Source organism: Marmota marmota, unplaced genomic scaffold (genome assembly GCF_001458135.2).
Source record: "Marmota marmota marmota unplaced genomic scaffold, marMar, whole genome shotgun sequence".
Taxonomy (NCBI): Eukaryota; Metazoa; Chordata; class Mammalia; order Rodentia; family Sciuridae; genus Marmota; species Marmota marmota.
In genome coordinates, this window is record NW_026000283.1 from 11,723,692 (window position 1) to 11,743,164 (window position 19,473).

The window sequence follows — 19,473 nt, forward strand, 5'->3', positions numbered from 1 at the left end:
ATATTTTTAAAAAGCAGCTACTGACTAAGTGTTACTTAACTGTATTTGTTTCATCTGATAATTTATTTATTTATTCAACAAATATTTATTGAGGGTCTTCTATGTGCCAGGCACCATTTGGTTGTTATTGGCTTTGTTCCTTTTGTTTTTAGCAGTAGCTTGTACTTAAAATCTGTTTTCTTTTTTTGGAACTTCTAATTATAAATACAAACAATTCCCAGAACAGAAACTTCTAAATAATAAATGTAAGCATTTTTCTTGACTAAGCCATAAACTGGATTAATCATTTTACTTAAGTAGGTGGTAAGTGATTTAGTAGTTCCCATACATTTTGAGTTAACAGACCAACAAAATTAACAGAAATATGTGGACTGACCTGGAGTTGCCTTTTTTTTTAACTAAGTGAGGATGTTAAAAAGAGACAGCTGCCATAATAAAATAAATAACATTTCAGTGTCACAGAAAGTGGAGAGGAAAATCTCATAATAAACTTTTAATAAAGGAAGGTCTTTTAAATTGAATATAAATTTAGAATCATGAAATATTTTCTTCATTATCCTTTTTGTTTTTCTTTAAATTTTGCCATGGACTTGTGAAAACATTGTCATGGACTGGTCTAAATCAGTGGACTAGTGTGTGGGAATCAACATTTTAGAATAGACACTTTATTTTATTCCTATTTATATTCCCACTGTACTAAGCTCCAAAAAAATAATTATCAATTCAGTTGAAGTTCATCCTTAGAGTTAATGTGTTTTTAACAAAAAAATATGGCTTCAACTGATGAAGTAAAAATGGTTTTGTACACAGTTAATTACATGTAGCCCAAATTTTATAGATGAAGAAAAAGAGATGGAAACATTAAGCAGATTAGTGCCCTCCATTAATGATTAGTAAAAGAGACAAAAAAAGAACAAGACTCTTTACTTTTAGGGTCACACAACCACTGAACTACAATCAGAAATCAGAACAGATTAAATGTTAATGTGATTTTTAACAGCTTTGGATGACTAATTATCCCAATGTCACACTATGACTTTTCTAAAAATTTTGCATGAATTGATACCCTAGTCTCAGGCTGAAATTAGCTTTATCCCTGTTACAATTGTCTGTGGGCTAAATTCACATTTTTCTCTAGCTATGAAGAAGACAATGAATTCTAGTAATGGTCTTCCAAAGTACCACTTAAAAAAATCTAAGATGTGTGAATACTTGGAATCTTGACAATAAAATATTTTCCCCTACCATCCTCTAAGCAAACTGAACTTGCCTTCAAGGACCTTATGCTAAGCTCAAAAATCCTAGAATTCTATGATTTTATGTCATCTGACCTACAGCCCAATTACTAAGCCAACTAGTCATGGAATTTTCAATTTTCCAAAGGCTTTCCAAAATATCTTGGACTTTGTATAGATTTTGTGTGTATTGTGTGTTTGAAGCCATTTTTTCCCATCTGTGGAATCAATGGGAAGATTTTGTTTTAATTTTTATTTTCTCTTATTTTTGACATACAATTACTAAAAGTTTTCAAGGATTCTCATTAGACTCTGATACATAATATTACAATTTATCTCATATTATTCTCTAATCCTAATCTAGTAATTCTACGACGTTATATTTTGTCTCCATTTTTGAGAGGAGAAAGCTGAGGCTCAGAAAACTGAAATTTCATGTGGTCCTAGAGGACTATAGAACTATAAACATTATGATGTTAGGCAATGACTGACACCCCATAATCTGAGCCCTTATCTCCAGAGAATGTGGTTCCTTTAAGACTACAGGGACTACTGGGGAAGACTCAAGATAAAAACATGGCCAAGATCCACAGTCCTTGACACGAGATGGCTTTCTCTGGATAACTCCTCTGGGATATTTCATGTTGGTGGTTTTCCTGCCTTGCTATGGTTTCCACTCCTTTGGCTCCTTTTGTGTCTGCTGCAGTTATGATTCCATGTTTCTTTGATTAACCTGATTTATCTAGTTAAGGGATGATCATTTGGTTTATGTTCATGATCCTTTCTCTCCCCAAGCACATCCATTCTTTTCTTTCTTACTGTAATGTCTCTGGCATGATTCTCAGGCAGTTAGGCCTAGCAGGTGTCAGCCACAGCTTGTATTTACTCATGTCAGTTTGAGAATCTTCTGTCTCCATTTTATCTTAAACCTGAAACCAAGAAAAAAAAAACGAGTAAACCCTCTAGTTTCACTTGCTTTTAATTACTTGCTTTTAGTTGACTTTAAAACTCACTGATTTTGGAGGTCATGTGGCTGAGAAATATATGATTAATCTTCCACGTGCTTTGCTATAGATTACCTCTCTGGGAGGTGGGTTATGATGCTAATGGTTACCTAGGTTATTTTTCAGACACTTGAAAGCCACTTTTGTCAAAAGCACTGACTCTTCACTTTGGTCTGTGCAGGTGTCTGCTGGATGACAAAAATAGGGTGAATAGCTTGACATTTCTGCCTTCATATTATGTCTGCTTCCTTTGCTACCTTAGCTTTTAGGTCAGATTGTTTCTTCTCAACTCTGCACATAGACATGTGAGTCATTTAGGGAATGTTTGTCCAGAACTGGCAGTAGAAGATAGATGTACCCAAAAGTTTCCTAATCTCTCTCCTCCCACTTTAAGACACCAAGATAAGGATAACTAAGATGTTTTCAAAATTTACACAGGCATCATGACCTTATGATTACATCTGTACCAGCCACCAGGTTTCACAATGTCCCATTCCAGACCTTAGGAGCAGCACCTAGAAGCCTCCAGTCATCAGTCCTGCTCCAGCCTAAGCCCTACTCTTCTTTCCCATTTGCCTAAGGATAAAAGGAGCTTAAAACTTATGCTGAGTTAAACTGTTTTGTCTTTAGAATTCTAGTCCACCATCTTGGTTTTGCTAGCTTACTGAATAAATATTTTTCATTGCCTCAATAACTGGTCCTCAATTCACTGGGCCCCTTTTCAAGCAGTGAAAGAAAAGACTTAGATTTGGTAATAAACCTACATATTTGCTCCTATCTCTTAAAGCTATATCTCCCTTATCCTAGTCATGGGCCTTATATAGTTTCCAGTAAGTTGGGGAATATAACTGATTATTTAACTTAGATTTTTTCATTGATATTTATTAATTCACATCCATTTATTCAACATATTATATTCATTGAGAGCCGTATTATATTATTATATTCATTAGTCGCTGTGATAGGAACTGAGGATAAAGCAGTAAAATAAGACAGTCATAGTATCTGCTCTCATGGGGTTTAAAATTTAGCAAGATACATAGTTATTAATCTAATAATCATAGCAATGAAGATGTAAATACAAATTGAGATAAGTTTTCTGAAAGAAAGGATCATGGTTTTATGAGAGCATGTAAAAAATAAATTTGCTTCAATTGGGGATGGAGGATTGGGATCAAGAAAGGCTTCCTTGAGATAGTAATGCTTGAGCTGAGATTTGTAGAAGTAGAAATGATAGAGGAGGCAGTGGTTATGTGTGGGCCACTAAAGTATGCTGGGAGCCCCCCTAAAGTAGGGAGTGTAATTTACTGAGGGCCTTAGTGGCTGTATTATGGCACTTCCCATGTACTGTCCCTTCCTGTGACTGACTACTGTGGAGAAACTAAGAAAGATTAATTCCTGGGATACACATGGACTCATTTATTGGCCAGCATTGGCTCAAGGATTGCAGGAGGCTTCCACTCAGCTTGTCTTCCTCCTCTCCTCTCCTTCCCAGGATTAGACTCCCATCATGGCTCCCTCCCTATTTTCTATCACAAGGGCATTTCCCCTAATAATATCTTTCCATGTTTAATCCAGTCTTGACATGTTTCTTGGAAGACCTAGAAAAATACAAGTGAAATGGGTATTTGAGATAGAAGGAACAGTTTGCTTTTCTAGGTTTATATTTGACTTGAATGACTTACTACAATTCTGACAGGAAGACTGGAAGAGATACACAGAAGAAAGACCATGTGAAGACATAGGAAGAAGACAGCTATCTATAAGCTAAGGAGAGAGGCCTGAGGAGAAACCAATCCTCCCACACCTTGATCTTTGACTTTAGCCTCCAGAACTGTGAGAAAGTAAACATCTGTTTTGTTAAAAAAGAAAACTGAAAGCTGAAAGGCTCCAAAAAACTAATTGTATATTCAAGCTGTATATTCAAGACCAGAATATCAGGAATAAAGTCAAGAGGGATCAGAGTGTAAATATTGTGAGCTGGAAGCAAGCCTGCCGTTCCCTTCTGCCATTCAATGCCTGGGGAAAGGTCTCTGAGAAGTGTAGCCTTGGGGAAATGTCCTTCCCTCCACCCCCACCCCACCATCCTGCATGGCTTGCTCTGGTTTGTCTTCCTGGCTACAGCGGTCACTCTTTTGCTCCAGGTTGAGTTGCTACAATTACCAAGTGAGGAAATACCAGTAACAGAGAATTCGAGTCTAGTCTTTGCTGTCATAAAGATTATCTCAGTCCTTCAAACCCTGTATTTCTGCATCCTGGAGTCACATTTTTCTTGGTTTGGGCTTTTCCTCAGCTTGCGCAACTCAGTGAGACCCTGTCTCAAAATATGAAATCAAAAAGAGTTGTGGATGTAGCTCAGTGGCAGAGTGCTTGCTTAGTATATGCAAGGTCCTGGGTCCAACCCACAGTACCAAAAATTATTTTTTAAATAAAAAATAATGAAAAAAACTTTTTTTCCATATATGTTTCTTTCAAAGTCAGAAATCTTTTCTTTTCCTCACTCAATTAAAATGCTTTTCTGTTTTCAACTCTCTATTTGAAGAGTCAGTGCGTGTTCTAGAAAGTGTTCAGAAGAAATGGAACCCTAACTCCATGACTTCCTATGTGTGAATCTGGGCAAGTAATTTCTGAGTCTCAGTTTTCTTATTTATAAAATAGAGATGATAATGCTGCCTCTTGAGTAATGCAATATAATGCCTCCTCAGATAACACAAGAATGACCTGGGTTAGAGTATATAAAAGCTTATATTGGCACTTAGTAAATACTGGTTCCCTTTTAGCTCTCTCTTCCATCATTCCTCTTGGCATTCTTAAAATTTTTTCCCTCCTTAGATGTTTGGTCCTCACAATGTACTCCCACTTTCTGACACAATGAGAGCCCGGGGAAAGCCATTTCCATTTAGATATTTTTGCACATCCTATTTTTGGATGCACAAATAAATCATTTCTTTATTTGTTACCTTTATTAAAAATGTTAGTGCATTCAAAACTCATGAAAGAATTCAATTCATCAGAGAAATGAAGCCACAGAAGAGAAAAATTGAAAACTACTGATTAGATAGATGTCATTCATTCATTCATTCATTCACCAAACACTTCTTGACTATTAACATATCCACCAAGTAAGGCATACATGCCCTAAGACTTACTTTTCCAGGACAGGCTATAGTGTAGAATTGGGAGCAATGTAAAAAATACTTTTTGGTACTGTGGGTTGAACCCAGGACCTTGAATATACTAAGCAAGCACTCTGCCACTGAGCTACATCCACAACTCTTTTTTGATTTCATATTTTGAGACAGGGTCTCACTGAGTTGTGCATGCTGTTTTTTTCAATCCTCCTACCTCAGTCTCTGGAGTAGCTGGAGTAACAGGAATGTGGCACTGTGCTTGGCTTGGAGCAATGTGAATATTCATATCGAATATCAGTGTTTCAAAAGATTCTGGGCCAAATCCCATTATACGGCATGGCCTGGTAGCTTGCTGTCTTCTTAGGCCCCAGTATCCCACCACGTTGTCAGGACAGTTACTCTTACTCCACAGCTTTTCCATTTTTTGGCTGTGTAACTTGGGATAGTGGCTTTATCTCTAAAACTCCATCTTTTTATAACATAGAGTGAATAAAAATATCTTCACCAAAATGTTATGAGAAGCAAATGAACTAACTTGTATAAAATGCTTAATTCAATGCCTGGCACTTAATGAGTGTCCAATATCTGTCAGTCTGTTATCAGTATCATCACCATCACTAATTCAGATGAAATGAGCCTAAGAACTTGTATACCCAGATTTTTTTTTTCTATTTTTTTTAAGAGAGAGTGAGAGAGGAGAGAGAGACAATTTTTTTAATATTTATTTTTTAGTTTTCGGCAGACACAACATCTTTGTTTGTTTGTGGTGCTGAGGATCGAACCCGGGCCGCACGCATGCCAGGCGAGCGTGCTACTGCTTGAGCCACATCCCCAGCCCATATACCCAGATTTTAAATGTTTATATTCTTTTCCCTTTTCAGTGGCAGGTAAATGGGGCATGCCAAGTATGAATGTCAGCTCTGCCACTTAGTAGCTATGAGAACTTAAATAGTCAAGAATATCACTAAACTACATTTTTTTACCTCTGCCATGATATACTTCTTATATCATGAGACTGTTGAAAAGATTACATGAAATCACAGAGAAAGGTACTTATCTTAGTTTGTTTTCTGCTGTTATCATATAATACAGACTGGATAAATTATAAACAATTATAAACAATTTTTTGGCTTATGGTTCTGGAGACATATGAGACCAAGGAGCCCAATCTGGTGAGGGCCTCTTTGCTGCATCATAACATGGCAGAAGACATCACATAGTGAGAAAGCATGCGCGCACACACACACACACACACACACACAAAACACACACAACACACACACACAGAAGGCCAGCCAGCCAAACTTCTTTTCTCAGGAGCTTATTCCTGAGATAAATAACCCACTCCCAAGAAATAGTATTAATCCATTCATGAAGGCAGAGCCTCTGTGACTTAATCACCTCTGAAAGGTCCTACCTCTTTTTTTTTCTTTTTAGGAGACAGGATCTCACTATGTTGTCCAGGCTGGCCTCAATTGATCCTCTTGTCTCAGCCTCCTGAGTAGCTGGAATCCAGGCTTGCACCACCACTCCTGGTAAATTTCCCACCTCTTAATACAATCACAATGGCAATTAAACTTTAACATGCCTTTTGAACATTCAAACAGGCACTTAGTCTAGTGCCTGGATGAACATGGCATGCATTAGAAGTTAACTATTATCATTACAGAGTTAGTTTTCAATCACTTCTATCATCTCTTCTTGTACTTTCTTTCCATCTTCTATTTTTGGGTCTCTGTTCAGAGGAATCAAGAATCATTTTGCACTAGAACAGTGTCTTTATCTCTAGAAAGATGCATTTTGTGCTTCATTTTGTTGGCAGTTAGAGCCCTTTAATTAAATCACGCTTTGGCCTATGTTTTGGGTTTTGGCTTTTATTACTGAATGTCCATAATGTTTTTTAACTAGACAGAAGAACAGCATCTCCCCTTTTACCCCCTAGGTAAATTCTTCTGTCCCATCCTCTATGTGAATTCTATATACACTCTTAAAAGTAATATTCTCTTCCTGAAATACAATCAATCAGCAAAAATGAAATTTTAGGTATCATTCTAAGACCATAGGACCTTATTGACTAAACTGTGGTAGTCCCCACTTTCACCAATTTTGATTTAGAAGTGCCCATGACCTATTAATGTCAAATACAATGTATTCAGCCTCTAACAGTCTCCACCAGTCTATGTGAAGAGGCTTTGACCTTCAGATGCATTTATGCCATTCTGATCCACAGAAATCTTCAGGCCAGCCTGTGTGTGTGTGTAGGGTGGGGGGAGAGGATAAAACTGTGTGGGGGTAGGGGTGGGAAAGAGCAGAAATCAACTGAATTATAAAGCACATACTTTCCGGGTTATGAGAAACATTAAACTAAACAGCCTGAACAGTCCATTTGCTGAAAAGACATTTAATTATTTCAGCAAGAACTAGTCAGAGATGAGAGCCCATAAAATAAACAAAGAGACACTAGCATTTGATTTTAATGTCTTTCTATTTTGCCACAGGCCACAATTTAATTAAAATTCTGAATAGAAATTTTAAGGCAACACTTCCTCCTTCCTAGCAGCCAGACAATGTAGATAAAACTGCCAATATTTGGGGAATTTTGGACACTTGAACTAAATGCTTGAAACTAGATGATCTTTGCCAACTACCTCCACCCTTACCTCCCAATAATTGAGGAATTGATGAGAGATGTTTGCTAAGCTCTGTTTTAAATCTAGGCCAAAAGACTATGAATTGTAGATACTTTGCTGTTCATTTTAGAGGAAAATATAGACATGATGACTGAAAAAGAGTCAAAAGAATTAGAGACAAATGTGGGTGTTGGGGAAAGGAGTGGTTTTATTGGTGTGGTTTTACTTGGTAGAGCAGCAAATACTGATTCAATTCAGGAATTCTAGGTTTCAATTCTGGCTCTAATAGTTAAAAATTGCATTTTAAAATTCTTATCATTCAAATATGCCATCTGTGAAATGGGATAGGTAGGCTGTGATCTTTAAGGGCCCTCCAGCTCTAATATGCCATATTTTAATATACTAAGATAAATATAATTTTGAAATAGAAATGATCATAAATCCAAATATTTTGGAAATGAAGGCAATTTTCTAATGGTGTTGATCAGATTCCAAAAGGAATTATACAGATACGTCTATTTTTGTTGTTGTTGTTGTTAACATCAAATGACTAGAGCAATGCCTGGCTCATAGTAGATGCTCAATAAATATTTGCTAGCTGAATATATGAATCATCCATGAGTAGTTGAGCTCCCAGTTTTATTTTTAAATGATTTTATTTTTATTTATTTGTACATATTAGTGGGGTTATGTGTGATATTTCCATGCATGCACACAGCATGGATTGATCATATCCAACCACACTTTCCCACACCTATCTTCCCAATTCCTATTAATAATGATTCTACTTTCAGGACAACTCTTTTTAGTTTCCACATATGAGGGAAAATAGGCGATACCTGTCTTTCTGTGTTTGTCTCATTTTACTTAACTTAATGTCTTCCAGTTCCATCCATTGAGGATTTCATTTTTTTTCTATGACTGAATAATACTCCATTGTGTATATATACACCACATTTCTTTGTCAATTCACCTGCTCATGGGCACCTAGGCTAATTCCATATCTTAGCTATTGTGAATGGTAATGCAATAAACATGGTCATGAAAGTCTTTGAATTCTCAGTTTTAATTACCTACCTTCTAAACATTTGAGGATGTTTAAGATGTTTTGGTGTACTTAGGAGAAAATCTGTTTAACAGGAGGTATGCTAAATTGTAGGCCATAATATTTTGATTTGCTTTAACTCTGTCAACAAATTGCTACCATGAAGGATTTATTTATATATTTATTTATCTATTGGTGCTAAGGATTGAACCCAGGGTCTCATCCATACTAGGTAAGCACTCTACCACTGAGTTATACCCTCAGGCACACCTTGAGGAATTTTAAAAGTGTAATCTATATACCAATTAGGAAAAATTCAAAGGAGAGCAGTACTTTGTATCCTACCTTACCATAGGTTTAGTGGTTTGGTTTAAGCTTATGTATATAAAAATCAAAGGCCAAAAATGAATTCTATTACATTCTTACTTTCTAATTATGTCTTTTTTTATTTGTTCTTTTTAGATATACATGACACTGGAGTGTATTTTGACATATTGTACATACATAGAGTATAACTTATTCTAATTAGAATCCCATTCTTGTGGTTGTACATGATGTGGAGTTTCCCTGGTCCGTGTGTCCATATATGAACATAGGAAAGTTATGTCTGATACATTCTTCTGTCTTTCCTAGTCCTATCCTCCTCCCTTCCCTTCATTTCCCTTTGTCTAATTCAATGAATTTCTATTCTTTCCACTATTATGTGTTAGCGTCCACATATCAGAACATTTGGCCTTTGGTTTTTTAGGATTGGCTTATTTCATTTAGCATGATAGTCTGCAGATCCTTCCATTTACCAGCAAATGTCATAATTTCATTCTTCTTTACAGCTGAGTAATATTCCATTGTGATATATATATCTCACATTTTCTTTATTATTTCATTTGTTGAAGGGCACCTAGGTTGGTTCCATAGCTTAGCTATTGTTAATTGAGCAGCTATAGATATTGGTGTGGCTGTGTCACTGTAGTATGCTGTCCAGTCATTTCTTTATAGCAAATGAAAGTGCATTAAATTTAAATTTTTTTTTGTTTCAACTTCACAGTTTAGGAATCTCCTATGAACCTGATAAATCCTTTATTTGGAAGCCCCAATCTTATCATTAGGAATCATAAAATCTTTGATTTTAAGCCTTAGAAGTTATTTTGGTTGCAGCTGGAAATGTTGGAACATACCTGGCATGTAATCTCAGCTACTCAGGAGGCTGAGGCAGGAGAATTGCAAATTTAAGGCCAGCCCCAGTAACTTAAAGAGATCCTGTCTCAAAATAAAAAAAAAAGAGCTGGGGGTGTAGGTCAGTTATAGAGTGCCCTGGGTTCAATTTTCTGGTATGTCCCACATCCCCCAACAAAGTTATTTTGGTCAATCTCTCTCTCATTGGATGCCTGAATCCCTTTAACAACAGTTCCAATGGAATACTACTTCCTGGCAATGATTCTGGTCTCCCTCATATACAACTCACAATTATGGTTTTCCTTCTAGTTATTCTATTTTCTGTTTTCCTGCTGTAACTATGCTTTTAAATGCTTGCCTCTATGTTTTCACTCCCTGTTCATTCCTCAATGTGGTGTGATCTAGCACTGATACCCTTCTAAGGACAACACTGAGTTTATTGCCAAACCAATGGATACTTTTCTTATCTTGCAATGCATTACAGCATATGAAATATTAACCACGCCCTTCTTGAAAATTTTCCCTCCTTTGGCTACTGCTTGTTCATTTCTTTCCCTTCTTACCTCATTATCTGGCTCCACTTTCTCAGCTGGAACTTTCGATGTTGTTTCCCAAGGCTCTAATCACGACCTTGGATTCTGTCCTATACTCTCTTTGTGAGCAGTCCAAAGCATTATCATTTATATACATATGACTCTTAAACTTATCTTGATCCCAAATCTTTCTTCTAAGCTCCGTAACTATATATTCAATTGCCTATAGAAAATTTCCATGTGGGTGTCCTTTAGGCATCTTACCATGTCCTACCTTGTTCATTGCAGTCATCTTCAGACTTATCTCATTCTCTTAAGTTCTCCACACTGCTAACAGAAATTTTAAAAATACAGACCTTATTGAGTTGTTCTCTATCTCAGAAATATTTAGTAATTCTCCTTTGCCAAGCATAAATCTTCTCTATAGGGCATGGAAGGCCCTTCATGACCCAACATTTACTTTTTCTCTAGGTTCATCTCCCCTCACATCCATTCTTTCCTGCTATGGCAATGCTGAGCTCCCTGAGTCCCTTGATAATACCATGTCCTTTCACAATACAAACTTCCCCCATGCTGTTCCCTCTTTGAAGTCAATTCAAGCAGTGTCCTCTGGGAAGTCTTTCCTGATTCGATTTTTCCTTCATTTAGTCTTCCATTGTACCACGTATCATTGTAGTTGACATTGTATAATGATGGCTTCTATTGTATGTTAGTTTAATTAAATATTAATTTATTAGTTCCAGATATGAAGCAAGGAAGTCTTGTCAGATAGTGGGCACTTAATAGAGAGGACCTTTAGAGCAAGACCCAGATTCATAGCCTATGGATAGAGCACAAGCAAACTTTGATATATTCCCCATTCTCCTAAATTCCAGTGGAGAAGATAAGGATTCATTCCCTAATCCAAACTAGGAGGAAGGATGACTTTTTTTTTTTAGCTTTGAGCAAGGCTTTCTGTTAGCACAGTAACAGATTAGGTGGAATTATCCTAATAATCCATAGGCTCCCAACAAGGGTGAGTCTTCTCTTAGCCATCTAATAAAGTGGTAACCCTTTTTCAGTGAATTTCAACAGTGCTATGGGTCTTCCTTTTGTTGTTCTTCCTTTGGCTATTCCTCCATCTTTTGGTGACATAATTGTTATGATAAGAGAGTGGATAGCCAGGCAAGTAGGGTTTGGGCAGCCTGATCACATTAAAGATGACAGTATTTAGGGGCTGGCTGTCTAAGTACATTGATGGAGGTTTAGCATTGAGGGGCTAAAGCTCTCCAGTCAAATATAAATTTCCAGGGCTTAACCCACAAGAATGGGGTCCTAATTAGAATAAGATATATTCCATGCTTGTATAATTTTATCAAAATGGATTCTACTGTCGTCAATAACTATGAAGAACCAATAAAAAACATATACAGAAAGACTATTATATGAGAATTAAACTAACGGCAGCCTCATTGTGTGGGGATAGTTTGATTTTGTGGCACAAGGGAGGTTTCTGGTATGCTAGAATATTTTATATATTGATCCAAACAGTGGTTACATGGGTGATTCATAAGTAAAATTTTATTAAGTGATTCATTTAAGATTTATGCACTTTTATTGTATGTATGTTATATCCTAATAAAAATTTTTAAAAAGAGTAAAATATATATAGCAGGAAAAAGGAGCCCATCACAATTTATATTTCAAACATAGAATTGACACCTAAACTCCAATTGCTGGGCTATAATCATGTTTTACTTAAGGCCTTTCTGACTTTAGCTACTTTAGGGGACCTAGTAGTTACCAAAGAAAGACTATTGTGATTTTTTATTTCTCCCATTCTGTTGTAAGCCTTTCAAAATAATGAAACATGTCTTCCATCTATCTATCCCAAGTGTAGCACAGAGTAGGTACCTTAAACACAGTTACCTCTACAAAAGAGAGAAGAAAAAGACTGTCTTTTACCTCCTGTTCTACTTTTCAGTGTTCCTCTCCTCCATCTTGGTACTTGGTGTCACATAGTAGGCACTTAATAGAGACTTGTTGATGGAAGCAGAGAAACAAAGATCTAGAGCACTATTTTAACTGGAGGAATGAGTGCATTGAGGAAGTCAGTTATCCGGAAGTCATGTTGGAACACAGGTGGATTTGCTGCCAAGGGCAACACACTAGAGAGAAAGTTCAAGAAAGAGTAGTAGAACCAAGCCTGAGGCCCTGAAGCCTGAAATGCCAATCTAAATTTCCTAGACACAGGTGCCAAAGTCGAAAACAGCCAGGGCCAGCCGGGTAAAGTGTGAGTAGGCCTAAAGGAGATTAAGATGAAGGTCATCTTTTTCCAGGTTGACTGTTGTGAATTGCCTGTGATGTAACTTTTTTGGGACTATGCCCTGTAAGTCTGTTTATCTTAAACTGGCTGCATACATTTCTCTGGCTGTCAACTAATTTATCTAATCTTACCAGAGATTTAGCTGATCACAAAAGTTGTATAATCCTTTAAAGTCTGCAAAATGCTTTTGCATCCATTACATTCCAACAATAATCCTATGAGGGAATTGCAGAAGGTATAATCATTGCCATTTAACAGATAAAGAAAAAAAGACACAGGGAAACTAAATATTTTGCCCAAGGTTACATAGGTAATAATTGACAAAGTTAGAGATAGAATCCCTCTTCTGGCTGCAAGTTCAATTTACCTTTTTTTCTTTTTTAAATCACACTATGGATACCAGCTAATGGTTTGAGGGATTACTTTTCCTGGTCATATTTAAACCTTCTTAGGGGATTTTTGAGAATGGAAAAGCCTCTAAGATGTAGAAAAATGACTTTCTAATTGGAATGAATATAAATATATTTGCAGAAGGTGAGAGAGATTTTGGGGCAGGAGATTCCACCTAGTTCTTCTCAAATCATAACATAGTTGGCAGCTTAGTTTGTGTTCTCCTGAGCACAACCTTGCTATCTGGGCTATACATTGATATGCTCTCTGGTCCAAAGTGGGCGATTACAGACAAGTTCTTTGTCTCTTGCTCTATAGATCAGGCACTGTGGCATAGTTTTCAAAAGCAAAGACTCTAGAGTCAGGCAGCTTGGGTTGTAATCATAACTTTGCCGTGTACTGACTGTGAAACCCAGGGCAAGTTTTTTATAGTCCCGGTGCCTCAGTTTCCTCACCTGTGAAATGGTACAGTGTTTTTACTTCATATGAGGATTGAGTGAGTAAATATATGTAATGAGCTTAGAATAGTGATTGGTACACGGTAAGTGATATGGATGTTTACTTATTTTTCATTATTGGTAGTATTTATATTGGAAGTCCTGGTGAGGACTGTGTTGGATACATGTGTAAATGAGTGATGTTGGGGAGGTCAAATTGGGGAGAATGCAAAGTGGGGTCTTAAGACAGATATACACATTGGACAGGAATCCCAGCTTCTGACCGATACACACCTCAGGGCTTTTGATTATCAGTTCTGCCAAGAGTCAGTGCACCTGAGCAAATTATACACACAGTGGGCCACAGACACCAGGTCATTTCAGCAGCACTTATTTCCATCCTGTAAAGGCCATGTAATTATAGTCACCAAATTACATAATAGAGCAATGCTCCTCCAGGCCCCAAATAACCAAATGTTTGCACCTTTCATGGGTAAAGATTTATATTTAATTTCCTGAAATGTTGATGAGAGGGAACATTCATTTATTCCCTGGATAACTGAATGGGAAGTAGGCTCCCTTTTTATCATGCTTCTAGGAGGGTGGGCCTAATCACTGTAAAGAGTGGTAAAAAATAAGTCATTGAGACATGCAGCATTCTAGCCTCTTCCCTGGCTTGCTCCAGGAAACCTTTCACAGTTGCTATAGCTTCCACTGATCTCTCTGCCTTTTGATCTCCAGAGCACTGACTGTCACTCAGTTTGGCACTTAATTATATACCGCCTAAGGTGAAATCTCCCTCCCCAATTATAGCCCATCCAAAGTATACCCCTGTTCTCCTACCAAAAGCCTGACTGAGACAGTTGATATTTGAGGAAGAATTGAAGGCAGAAATTAACCATTTATTAACCATGTATTGCCCTATGGTCCTCTGAGCTTTACCACTCTGACCAGTCTGATTACCAGAGGAGCTTCATAACTGAATTGTATTGCTTTGTTCTCTTCCCCCTTCCTACACTACCCCATCAACAGTTCTATAAACACAATTAATAGGGTGGTTTCCCCACAAATGCTAGCTTATATTTATTTATATTTTCCTTCCATTGTTTTGTGCTTTTAAGTGAAAGTCATCCCAATTCCTTGATGGAAGGAGGGAAAATATACACAAATATTCAAAACAAATTCCTGTGTAAAGTAGACAAAATTATTCCTATAATTTGAATGATATGGTGTTAATGAAGATGAGGAAATCTGAAGGGTTTTTTGGGGGGCTGGGAATAGGCAGAGGAAGAGTTGTTGGGAACTGTGGGGTTTCAGATACTTGCAGCTTTTTTTCTCCTTTCCAAAATATTTTTAGTTGTAGATGGACACAACACCACGATCTATTTATTTATGTGGTGCTGAGAATCAAACCCAGTGCCTCACATGTTTTAGGCAAGTGCTCTACCACTGAGCTACAACCCCAGCCCCACCTTCAATTTTTAAAGTGTTAAAAGTATAAAGAAGTTGTGAAAAGTATAGAAGCTTAGGGCAGTGAATGAGGGCAGAGTGCTGGCTGCTATGAGAAGGGGGACAAAGTTTTTCCCTTTATCATGACTCTTCTAAATGTCTCCTAGCTCAACCACCCTAAGCCTGGGCTGTCCCTCTCTCCCTCTCTCCCTCCTGGCTCTAGGACACCTCCTACAGAAAATTTGGATACAAGATTCCCACTTACTGGAGTGTTTGCCAACTTACATGCTCTTAGTTGTATTAGCATATTGCAGCCAGCTCATATTGAATGCCACCTTTGGTGCATGTGCCCAGCATTTTACTTATTGGATTAGAACATATAGCTTTTCCTGATATGTGATGTGCGATCTGTGTACTTTGAAGTAGACATAAAGTGTCTTTGTGATCAGCTTGGTCATTTTTTGTAATCTTGGTCCTGGGGTAAATGTTTATTTTAGATATGTTATACTGTTGGAGCCTGATCTCCAAGGCCCTTTGAGACTCTATGGCCTGATGTGTTAGTAACCGGGAACTGAGACAGATCTTCTAGTTGATTGTAGCTACAATGCAGAGATGGCAAGATTCCGGCATGTTCTATTGATCATGACTTCATGATTCTGGGAATCAGAAGAAAATATGTTGCCTTTTTTCTCCCTTAAATTGAAAGCAACGTGTGGAAATCCAGGTTTGGCAAATAAATTAATAGATGGTTATTTGTTCTACAAAATGACTCACAGAGATTCCTTTAAATAGAAAACTCCTCTGGTATGCTTGAAATATGGGTCAATTTATTTTAAAAAATCTTTTCACGTGCAGCACATTTAGAAACAAGTCTATTATATAAAGAAAGATACATATGCATGATGGTTTTGGGTTTGGTTTTGGACTTAACAGACTTCACTTGTCCAAATGAATTCACTTCTATCTTTGTCCAGGAAAGTCTTATTTTGACTTTGGGACCTGAAGGTAATTAGATTAAGATCCTTAAAAAAAAAAAAAACCCAACAGAAAAGTACCATTCATTCTGCCTCCTACGGTGGTCTCAGACAACCAGATTCTTGTTGTAGGGTAGTCATAATGGTCTCAATGGTCCTTTCTATGCACTTCTTCCCTGGGGTGTTAGCAGAAAGTGTGGTATTCAAAATTTTTTTTTGCTGGAATATCTACATTCTCAAAAAGAAGTCAGAAACCTCTGGCAATATGTGACTCATATGGAAAAAATCTGTGATAATTTTTAGGCAAAAGGTGACCTTCTTGACCAATCCAGGAAGATTAGTACGTAGTTGCAAATTCTTTTTGAAGTCAGTGCTAAGACTTTTTGGAGTGTAAGTCACTCTGAAAGTCATGAGACCACCATTACCTATGGTCTTACTTTGCCTTTTAAGTTAAACCTATATGTATTCAGCTATAAGGTGTGCTGAGATTCAGTAGGGATATGGAGAAGGCCAAGATCGAACTGAACCAGGGTAAAGGCACTTGTCCAAGAGGGTAGCCCACTATCCAAATCCCAGCATCTGAAGACATAGTGCAAATTTCACCTGTAATTGGGCAGGAATTATGTTTGAAGTGCTTCCTTTGATGGTGTGGGCCTAGTGGCACAGGTGGAACTAAGTCAGACACACTTTGGTGTAGCTTGCTGGATATGGATGCCTTTTTAATTTCAGCAGAATTTCTGCTGGTAGCTACAGAGAGAGGGAGATGTCAAGTCCAACAGAAACAAAAATGGTTAGAGTGACATGGGGATTGAGGGTTGTAGCCGATTTAGTTGGGGTTCCACGCAGAAAACATTGACTATAATCCAGGAACTATGGAAGAAGCACATTTATGCAAATAATAGTAATAGCTGTTCTTAATTAATAATATAATCATTTATAGTTTATCACAGAATATTCTATGTAATCCCTACAATATTATAAGGTAATCTGCTTTTTTTTTTCCTCTTGAAAATACACAGAATCTTTCTAACATTAACCGATTCTCCCCTTCTCTGTGGACACTGAGTGTCCAACAATTCAATTCAATTCAATTCTGATGCTAACTCCCTCAGATCTTACATATTATAAGGCTTAGTCCCACAAGATTTCTTCTACCTCAGACTCCAGTCACAAATGGGGTCTTCAGGTTACACACTTCTGTCCAGCTTCCAATGAATATAGGAATTCCCATGACCATCTTCAACTTTAATAATTTTAATATTTAGTCTGCTAGAAGATACTTTATTTTTGATTAGCAGGTTATTATACAGACCACTCAGGAATAGCCATATAAAAGAGATACATGGAGTGAGGCATGGAAAAGGTGGTGGGACAGAGATTTCATTCCATCTCACTGAGCAAAACATGTTTATTCACCAACCTGGAATATTTCCCAGTCTCTTTTTTTCAAGAATTTTTATAGAACTGTATTTCTAGTCCTCCTCCCCTCTCTGAGGTCTGGGAGTGGAGCTGAAAGGTTCAACTCTATAATCACATTTAGTCTGTCTTATGACTAGCCGTCATCAAGAAGTTATCTAGGGGACCCTATCAGCTTCAGCTCAATAGCATAAACTCAGGTCTGGTCAAAAGCAAGATACTTCTATTACTTAGGAAATCCCAAGGGTTTTAGGAGCTTTGTGTCAGGGACCAGGGACAGATCAATATATTTTTATTATACCACTATTAGGCATTTGTTGTCATTCTTATTTTACAGATAAGGAATCTTAGGCATAAATAGATAAAATTTAACTTGCTTAAGGTTTAATCAATGAAAAGTGGTAGAGCTAAGAATCGAACTCAAGTCTGGATGTTGCCCAATCCATACATTTAACCAGCATCCTGCCCATACTACATAGTTATGTCATGGCAGAGGTTTGAAGAAAAGATTGATGAAACTCAGACAGCTCCCTCCACATAACACTAGTTAGAACAGACACAGTCTTAGATATTAGAAAATGGAGAAAATAAAAATGCCCCAACAAAGTGAAAATTAAAGCTCAGTACTACTAAAACCCCCAAATATCAAAGGTGATAATGCTGAAGACAATTTCTCTCTTTCTTTTTTTATACATTTTGGGATAACTGGACTCCATATGACTCCATCACATGTGGTGGTGGAGGGGCAGTTGGGAAGCAGATTTCAAATAGCAAGAGTTAGTTGAGCTTATCACACTTTTGCTGAGGCTTGCCTGCTCAATTTGTCAGGTATTGTGCTAAGGATGTCCAGTGAAGAAAAAAAAAAAGAATGAGGAGGAAATTAGGCAGAAGTTAAACCTGTAAAAAGACTGTAGCCTGGAGTCACCAGGTTAAAATATGTTAAATCATTAGGATCAAAACAAATATCTTGGGAGACCTATCATCACCACTAGTCACTGACTTGCAGAATTAGACTTGCCCATTCTAAACAATAAGCTCCCTGAGTTTTATCTCTGCCCCCATGGGTGCCCAGGTGGGAAAATTCTGAGTATTGGATTAATCTAGATTAGTTGTTATCTAAGGAGGTATGAGAATTCATTAGTAATTTGGAGAGGCAAAGTTGTAATTATTCACTTAGTCAGTGAGTCTACAGTTCTTCACTGAAAAGTTATTGAGGGCCAGATAGTGTACTAGGTACATCTGAGAGAAGAACCACATGTTGTTATCAGGAAGAAAGTAATATTTTATAAATGTAGAGGGCTGAGTGGGTATAGAATGGAAGGAGTAGCAAGGACAACAGCCAACATAGTTTAGAGTTGACTAGGACTGCAGTCCCAGTGCAGATGAGATAAGCATTTGAGAATTTTTCCTTTTGGAGGAGGGTATGGCTGCTTAAAAGAGCCTTGATAGTGTGGACACATATCTGAAATAGTTAGGCATCCAATATTAAGGATTTTTTTTTATAGCCTGGAGCTCAAGAGAGTCTAATGAAGTATAAAGATGTTCCCTGAGGGAGCACAGTATAAGGAGAAGAGTATCTGGATTGGAAGCCAGGAGATCTGGATGTTAATTCAACCTCTGCCCCAAACTTTTTGTATGATTTAGAACAAATAAGTTAACCTCTCTCGGCTCCTAGATTCATCTTTTGTAATCAAAAAGAGGTTTGGGCTTCCAACAAATAAATGATCTCATACTTCATCTCAAAATCCTAG

At 37.3% G+C, this 19,473-nt stretch overlaps 1 pseudogene; it reads right to left on the reverse strand.

Moving 5' to 3' along the window:
- Window positions 1-5,791, reverse strand: part of LOC125614388 — a 121,874-nt pseudogene extending 116,083 nt beyond the window's left edge.
- Window positions 5,792-19,473: the final 13,682 nt, after the last annotated feature.